Raw genomic sequence first — 8,576 nt, 5'->3', positions numbered from 1 at the left:
CCTTAGACAAGCGCCAATATGCATTCCGCCGAGGATATGGGACAAGTACGTACCTTGCAGATGTGGGAGAAATTTTTAAAGATGCATTTTCAAACGGCCATCACGTGGCATCGCATCGCTCGACCTTTCGAAGGCATACAATCGCACGTGGGAAGAAGGGATCTTAAAACAACTCCGTAACTGGTAAGTTGGTGGAATCTTGGAAAATTCGTACCGTAATCCGGGGTAATATGAATCACTTTTTTAGATATTTTTCAATTATTTTTTCTGTTAAGAGGAATGTGGCATGTTTCATATTTTTAAAATCAGAACTGGACTCCAATGAACGTAAAACATGGTGGCAGAAATTTATTAGACAACTTTAAATTTGATTAAAAAATCGATTTCGTCTCTGTTTTGAATTTGATATTTTGGGGTAACATTGATCAGTCTCTATTTTGACGGTTTAGCGAGTTTTCTTGATAATAAAGGATAGAAAACATTTTTATGATATCTACAAATGCTAGTTTATCAATTTTACCTTGCTTTTCAACGTTTTCTTTTTAAAAACATTTATAATCGAAAAAAGAACTATGTTGCATACATTTAGGGGAAAAAACTAAAATAATTGCTATACAAATTTGAGCTACAAAATACAAATAAAATTTTAACTTCACACATTCCCCTAGGCCCTCCCACTATCTCCATTTTTATTTCTTCTTCAAAGTTAACCATTTGATAGGGGTTACTCAATTAATAGGCTTTCAAACGTAGAAAACAGTTTTCAAAAATTCAAACTATAGACTGAGTTATTGATTATAATATGTAAAAATTTATTGTTGGTTAAAGTTACCCCGGTGATCAAATTTACCCTGTTTTACGGTTCAAATTTTTTTAACTGATCGCACTTTCCAAGTTGTGATAGGAAATACACATTCTTCAATTAAAAAACAAGAAAACGGGGTCCCTCAGGGTTCGGTTCTCGCTGTCACTTTGTTCTTGATCTCAATGAACACTCTATTCAAAAACTAAAACAAAGGGGTAAATATCCTAGTCTACGCAGACGACATTCTTATTGTTGTGACAGGTTGCAGTATAAAATTAAACAGAAGGAAATTGCAAACAGCTGTGAGAAAAATATCGCATTGGGCCAAATCTGGGTTTCACGATGGCTCCAGAGAAATGTCCACACTGCAGGAAAATTAAGCAGAAAACACTTAGTCGTGTGCGCCTCATTGAAATGTTCAGTAGAAAACGTACCATCTCCAACCGCAACACTATTTTGAATGTCGGAAATAGCATCGTCACCAGCAAACTCCTCTACGAACTAGAAATAACAAGCCATTCAATTGATAAAGTCATATCCATATTAGGACCCGCTTATAATAAAATTATTCGATTCGTTAGTGGACTGCTTTCCATTTCCCCCGCTCTATCTTGTTGTGCAGAATCCGGTGTCTTGTCATTCCACCTAGTTGTGGCACTTACTGTTATTAAAAAAGCAATAAGTATTGCAGAAAAATCCAATAAAAAATTATCCCTCTACCAAAACGCTAGAGAAATACATATTCAGGAAATACACTGGATTGAACTTACCAAACGCAGAGCGGGTAGTTCGCTCAGGAGATCGACGATGAACAGTCAAAAGCTAAAAATTAACTGGGATATGAAGAAATGCGTTCGTGCTAGAGATAATCAAAGAAAAGTTAGTTGCTTATTTCAATTCAATATTAGATTTTTCTTTCGGAATTACGAAAAACTCTACACAGACGGATCCAAACTAGGTGACAAAGTTGGCGCTGGTCTTTATGGTAATTCTTTGGAAATTGCACGAAGTCTTCCGGAACAAATTTCGGGTTTTTCAGCGGAAGCCGCTGCAATCGCTTTAGCTCTACACCACAACAGTTCCACTGGAAACTTCGCAGTGTTTTCTGACTCGGAAAGTGTATTGCTTGCTATAGAAAACCCACGAAACCGGCACCCCTGGATATAACATATTCAAAAAACATGTGCAAATAACTTCACGTTTTGTTGGATTCCCGGACATTCTGGAATCCATGGCAACACCGAAGCAGACAAATTAGCAGCCATTGGACGCAACGAAGACCAATACGAAGTAAAGTCTGCTTCATTTAATATTGGAACAAATCCTTTTGCTCATTGTGGCGCTCCTAGTGGACGGATTTGGAAACTTTTTTCACCCACGTGTCGGGAAATTCATTACCTTTCACCATGTATTTATGTCATAACACCAAACGATAGCATTTTGTAAATAACCGCCATGGAAGCCGAACGGAGAGATCAAATTGTGCACAGTTTTCTTGAAAATCCATTGTTGTCGGCATCGAAGCTAGCTAAACAGCTTAAAATGCCCAGAAATACCGTATGGCGTGTTATCAAGCAGTACAAGGAAACATTGACGACGGCTCGGAAGCCGCATTCGAAGCGTCGGAGTGGAACTGTCGACCGGAAACTGCGTGGGAAAGTCATCAAGGCCGTCAAGAGGAATCCCTATCTTTCAGACCGCGATTTGGCCAATAAGTTCCAGGCCGCTCACAGTACGGTGCGACGAATTCGTCTCCGGGAAGGAATAAGGTCATTCCGAGCCAGCAAACAGCCAAATCGGACGCTGAAGCAGAACAATGTGGCCAGAATCCGTGCTCGAAAGCTGTACGACCAAGTGCTGACCAAGTTCGACGGATGTATTCTGATGGACGATGAGACCTACGTGAAGGCGGACTTTGGGCAATTCCAGGTCAAAAATTTTATTTGGCGACGGCTCGGGGGGATGTACCTGCAAAATTTAAGTTCGTGTTTGCGGATAAATTCGCCCGCAAGTACATGATTTAGCAGGGGATATGCAGTTGTGGACAGAAAACCAAAGTCTTTCTCACTGACAAGACAATGACATCAGAAGTCTACAAAAAAGAGTGCTTACAGAAACGGATTCTGCCGTTTATTCGTGCCCACGACCGTCCAGTAATGTTTTGGCCGGACCTCGCAAGCTGCCATCACAGCAAAACGGTTATGTAATGGTACGCAACGAACGGGGTCAGCGTAATACCGAAGGACCTCAACCCCCCAAACTGCGCCCAGTTCCGGCCGATAGAGAAATACTGGGCAATTACGAAGCGGAGGCTTAAGGCAAAGGAAAAACTTGTTAGGAACATGACTCAAATGAAGAACTGGTGGAATCAAATCGCCAAAACGGTGGACGAAAAGGGTGTGCGCCGCCTAATGTGCCGTATTACGGGAAAAGTACGAGAATTTCTTCGAAACAGCAATAAATAATTTTTTTAATTTTTTTTTATGAAAGAATAAAGAAAATGCTACATTTGTATGAAAAACAAATTATGAATTCGTTAACAAATGACTGAACTACACGCAATTGTTTGTGTTCCAATATTAAATGAAGCAGACTTTAGGAATACCGAAGAAAGATCACTGGGAGAAATCAAAAGTTTGGGATTCATGGTTGACCGAATGGAGGTCTAATAGGAACCTGAATTTGGCCAAAATTAAAGGTGATCCCAGGAAATGGAACACCGACAGGGAGAACAGAAAAGAACAGGTGTTGTTATCAAGGCTTCGGGTGGGGCACACCAGAAGCACTCATCGACATAATATATCAGGTGGATCAGCAAGGATATGCGACGTATGCCAAGTAAGACTCACGGTAGAACATATAATTATCAAATGTCCCGAGTTTCAAGGACCCAGAGACACTTACCAAATTGATACATCATTAAGAAATGCCCTATCAAACGATCCTGTCGAAGAAGAAAAAATATTATGTTTCCTGAAAGAGAGTTATTTGTCGATTTGTAAAATACTGTCATCATTTTTCAAAGAGACAAAAGTTGAAAATCTCTATAATAAAGACAAAAAAAAAAATTACAATCTTCTATATATAGAGAGAGACAGAAATGTACGATCACGCAAAACTCTTCACTGGATCAACCGATTTGCATGCGATTTTTTTGTTGTGTTCGTCTTCACGCGAAGAAAAACACAACGGAGAGATAGTTTCGAAAATGTTTTTGTGGAATTTGAAAATTCATTTTTAGTTTTTATTCGTATCAAATAGAAGTCATGGCACCCAATTTCCATTTTTTTATTCGAATCACCCAGAGTAGGAAGGCGCCAAAAGCAATCAAGGCTTACTAATGTTATCCATTTAGGTATCTATAGGAAGTTTTCGCGCCCATTTTCATTGCCAGTATACTTTTCACATGGCACCCTTAAAATGGATACTTGGATGTGATTTTCCCTATGGGGTTCCGCAGCTTCGAAGCATAGCGATGCATGCCGGTACGAAGCATACTGACGAAATTTGTATTTTTTTGCTTTATAATCAAGGAAACTCTAATATTTTTTTAGATGTTTGTTCGTTCACCGTTAATTTTTTTGAAATGTCATATTCTTTTAGCAACTCAAGCAATATGGCTGTAAAATTTCAATAGACTCAAAACAACTTAATGAGATTGAAATGAAACATTTCATTATCAAATTATTTTTGATGAGTTTTAGCAACACCAATAGAAGTCATGCATATAGTATTCCGTCTCACGACATAGCTTGACGAACATTATTCCTAAAATTCACTCGGTCCATGGCAACCGTTCTCCAATTTCTCGGGCACCCTACGTTCACCAGATCACGTTCCACTTGGTCTAACCACCTCGCTCGTTGCGCCCCCGCTCGTCTTCTTCCTACCGGATTCGTAGCGAACACCTGCCCAGACAACCAGAAGTCGTATTTTCTTTTACAGATTACATCGTATAGAATGTTATTTATACTCATTTTCGTATATCTGCACCTACAATGTGCGGTCCATGCATATTCTTTATCATATTTAAAAGCATTGCATGAATTTATTACGACAAGAAGAGAGACTCATATTTATGTACATATGAACTCGACCTTTGTGTACGACAATTCGCAAAAAATCCGTGAAACAACCGATATACGGTGATCAGCCGTGACTGAGAGATTTTGTCGTGCTATGCATAAAATAATTCGAAATAAAAAACGTATATAACTGCATTGATTCGTAATAATGTGCATGCAATCGTATACCTTTGCATATTAATTCTCATGTCTGATTTTCGCAAAACGTATTTGCTGGCAATCGTAAAAGAATACAAAAAAGTTCAATAAAATCGTTTATGGTGATGGGACATCGATGATTGGAATCGAATTAAACGAGGCTTCAAAATGTTGGTCTATTTTTAGATCATCGATGACGTGTTCTACGATTTAAAAGATTTAAGTTATAGAAATATACGATTTGCTTTTGGTTTAATGCCTTTGAAGCAAATCCCCTTGAATTTATATATTCCAGATAGCGTCGAGGAACCATCATGAGCTGCAGATCGTATGGTCAGGGGATCAAGTCCAGGTACTAACAATAACTTCATGAACGTTAAAAAACTTAAATTTGACAGCAAAAAATGCATTTCTTTGAAATAATCTTATTTTTATTATTTTTGGGGATAAATAAACCAATTGGTTTAAAGTACAAAAAAAATAGTAATCTTATTTTTATTTAACTGACGGAAAATGAGAGCCCTGCACTCAAGTCGCAAAAGACGACCAAATAAGTCGTCAAACTTTCCATATTGTTACGAAAAATGTTGTATATTACAACCTCAATCATCCATATGATGATGTAAATTGTCATAGTATATTCCAAAAAGAATCAGGGTAGTCGTAAATGATGCGCATGACAAGTCGTGCAAATCGTAATTTTATACAATCCAAATCAAGAATATGTTTGCTAATGTACCTATATGGCCTCCAAAATGATACGTATATACTGGTTTTGCTACATTATATACGATATGTTTTCACGTATATTTGCACGTATATTTGCGTTGCAAATTCGAAATACCCACCAAATGGTTGTCTGGGTGTTTTGCAGGAGAGTCGTCCGGCATTCTCGCAACATGTCCCGCCCAGCGTATCCGGCCAGCTTTCACCACCTTCTGGATACTGGGTTCGCCGTAGAGTCGCGCGAGCTCGTGGTTCATCCTTCGCCTCCACACTCCGTTCTCCTGTACGCCGCCAAAGATGGTTCTTAACACTCGTCGCTCGAATACTCCGAGTGTACGTAGGTCCTCCTCGAGCAATATCCATGTCTCGTGCCCGTAGAGAACAACCGGTCTAATAAGCGTCATATACAGGTTGCACTTCGTGCGAAGGCTAAGTCTTCTCGACCGCAGTTGCTTGTGGAGTCCATAGTAGGCACGACTTCCGCTGATAATTCGCCTCCGGATCTCACGGCTGGTGTCATTGTCTGCGGTCACCAGTGAGCCAAGATAGACAAAGTCTTCGACTATCTCCAGCTCGTCGCCGTCGATCGTGACCTTGTTATTACTGGACAAGCGGGTTCGGTCGGTCTCGGATCCGCAGGCCAGCATGTATTTCGTCTTGGACGTATTAATCATCAACCCAATCCTTCCTGCTTCACGTGTCAGTTTGCGGTAGATCTCTTCCACCGCCGCAGATGATCTGCCGACTATATCAATGTCATCGGCAAAGCAGATAAGTTGACTGGATCTGTTGAAAATCGTGCCCCGCATTTCGCCCACCGCTCGTCGAATAACACCTTCTAGCGCCACGTTGAACATCATGCAGGATAGACCATCACCTTGTCGAAGCCCCTGCGCGATTCGAATGATAGAAGTCATATAACTGATAAAAGATCACCTTAAATAATTTTTTGTTGATTTTTAGAAGATGTTAAGAATTTATCCAGTCAGTTTGAGAATTGAATGTTATTAATTTTGTGATTCCAAGTAAATTGAATCACTATCATAAGAACGGATTAGAGGATCAGGAAACATTGGAAAATCCACACTACCTTTCATGCTCAGTGGTTAAACGGAACTTTTGAAAATTTTAGCTATATACAGGACTTTAACATGATATTAGATACAACTCTCAGTTTCAAAAGTTAGAAAAAAGGATCGTGATCAATAATATCATGAAGTACTTAAAACTTGAAAGAATATAAAAATTCAATTTTATGTAAAATTTATGTTTTCTCTATACTAAAGGAGGATCGAAGCAACCCATAGGACTGTCAAGACGTGAAAAAATTTGTTCTTCCAAAAACTGATGAAGTTTTCAAACAAATTGAAAATTTCTGAAGTTTCAGTTAAGTTGGTTTGGTGCAACGGGGAATGAAGCCGGATTTGCTGTGATTTGACAGATGGATTTGTGCTGCTCAGGTTCCCGGTTTCCTGATCTAATGCCAAGCTTCAGATCAGGCGCCTTGGACCTCCGGACTAAAGACTGCACTAATGATGAAAGAAGTATAGATGCAGGGATTTAACAGTTCTTGGATCGGGACTCAAAGCTAAGTACCTTTTTTATCGTAACATTGTCATCACATTTATTGCATTCTATCGGAACGCCCGTAAATAGGTTTTTGTATCGAATCTTTCGTAATTCGTTTATTTCCAGAAGATGTTTAATCATTATCAAAAACTTTTACATGAAAATCTGCTGAGAATTGTTGTTTATGATTTACGATCAAAAGCTTAATCACTTTCATGTTGCTTCGACCAAAAAAAAAAAAAAAACAAAACGTGGTTAACGAATTTCAATATCTTCTTTTGTCACCCTCCCTCCCTTCGATTTTCCGAAAATCCAGAAGGGGGAAATAAATAAATTTCAAAGTATTTTATTATAAAATTTGACAAGTTTTTCTTATATTCAAACGATTGAAAGAGCGAAAGTTTTTTGTTTTCTTCTGCCAAAATTCCTGATTTGAAAAATTAAATATGAAAAATTAAATGATGTAAAGTTCAGTGCACATTAGAAGCAACCTGCCATCCATCAGTTTTAAAAACGATCCAAATATGTGAAAATCTTAGGAGAAAGCCGAAAAGGATGTTTTCGTTCTTCCTATGGATACCGCTACATCTTCTGGCATTTAGAGAATCTATCAAAAGCTAAAAAGCTTAAGCTGCAAAAAATTCATCAGGAGCTAAATATCTTTCAATGTTTTTATAGGGTAGGTGTACCCTCCTCCGTCGTATCCCTCTGATTCGTCGCAATTCAAGAATGCATGTTTTAGGTCGAATTCACAGTGAGCGCGGTGCGAAGTGCGAAGCGAATTTCCAATTCGCGCGAAAAACCGCTTCTCATTGAAACACGTTGAAAAAAACATCGACCGGCCACAGTGCAAGCGAATTTTCGTGCGAAGACCCGGCTGGATCGCGCGAATTCATTCTGTTCATCTGGACATACACTGAAAATATTCTCTCGGAAATGTTTTATCGTAAAATGATTTATCAAAAAAATATTTTTCAAAAGTTTATTTATTTAATTATCATTGCCGTTTCTGTGCTAGTAATAAAAAATGTACGGTTTTTTAGCGCGGATTTTCGAAAAAAAAACGCGGTTTCAGTCTTTATCAATTGAAACAAATTCTAACTGGCAATAAACGACCGGTGGCATGGAAACCTCACAATATGTGTATAGGACGAAGGGGCTGAACGGATAGAAGTTGGAATTTGTTATCCGACGCCATCTTGAAATCCAATATGGCCCCTTCCACTCAACTTTAAAATGCTGGAAGTGACTAA

The sequence above is a fragment of the Uranotaenia lowii genome, chromosome 2 (genome assembly GCF_029784155.1).
Source record: "Uranotaenia lowii strain MFRU-FL chromosome 2, ASM2978415v1, whole genome shotgun sequence".
NCBI classification, from domain to species: domain Eukaryota; kingdom Metazoa; phylum Arthropoda; class Insecta; order Diptera; family Culicidae; genus Uranotaenia; species Uranotaenia lowii.
Note: the sequence above shows the minus strand (reverse complement) of the source record.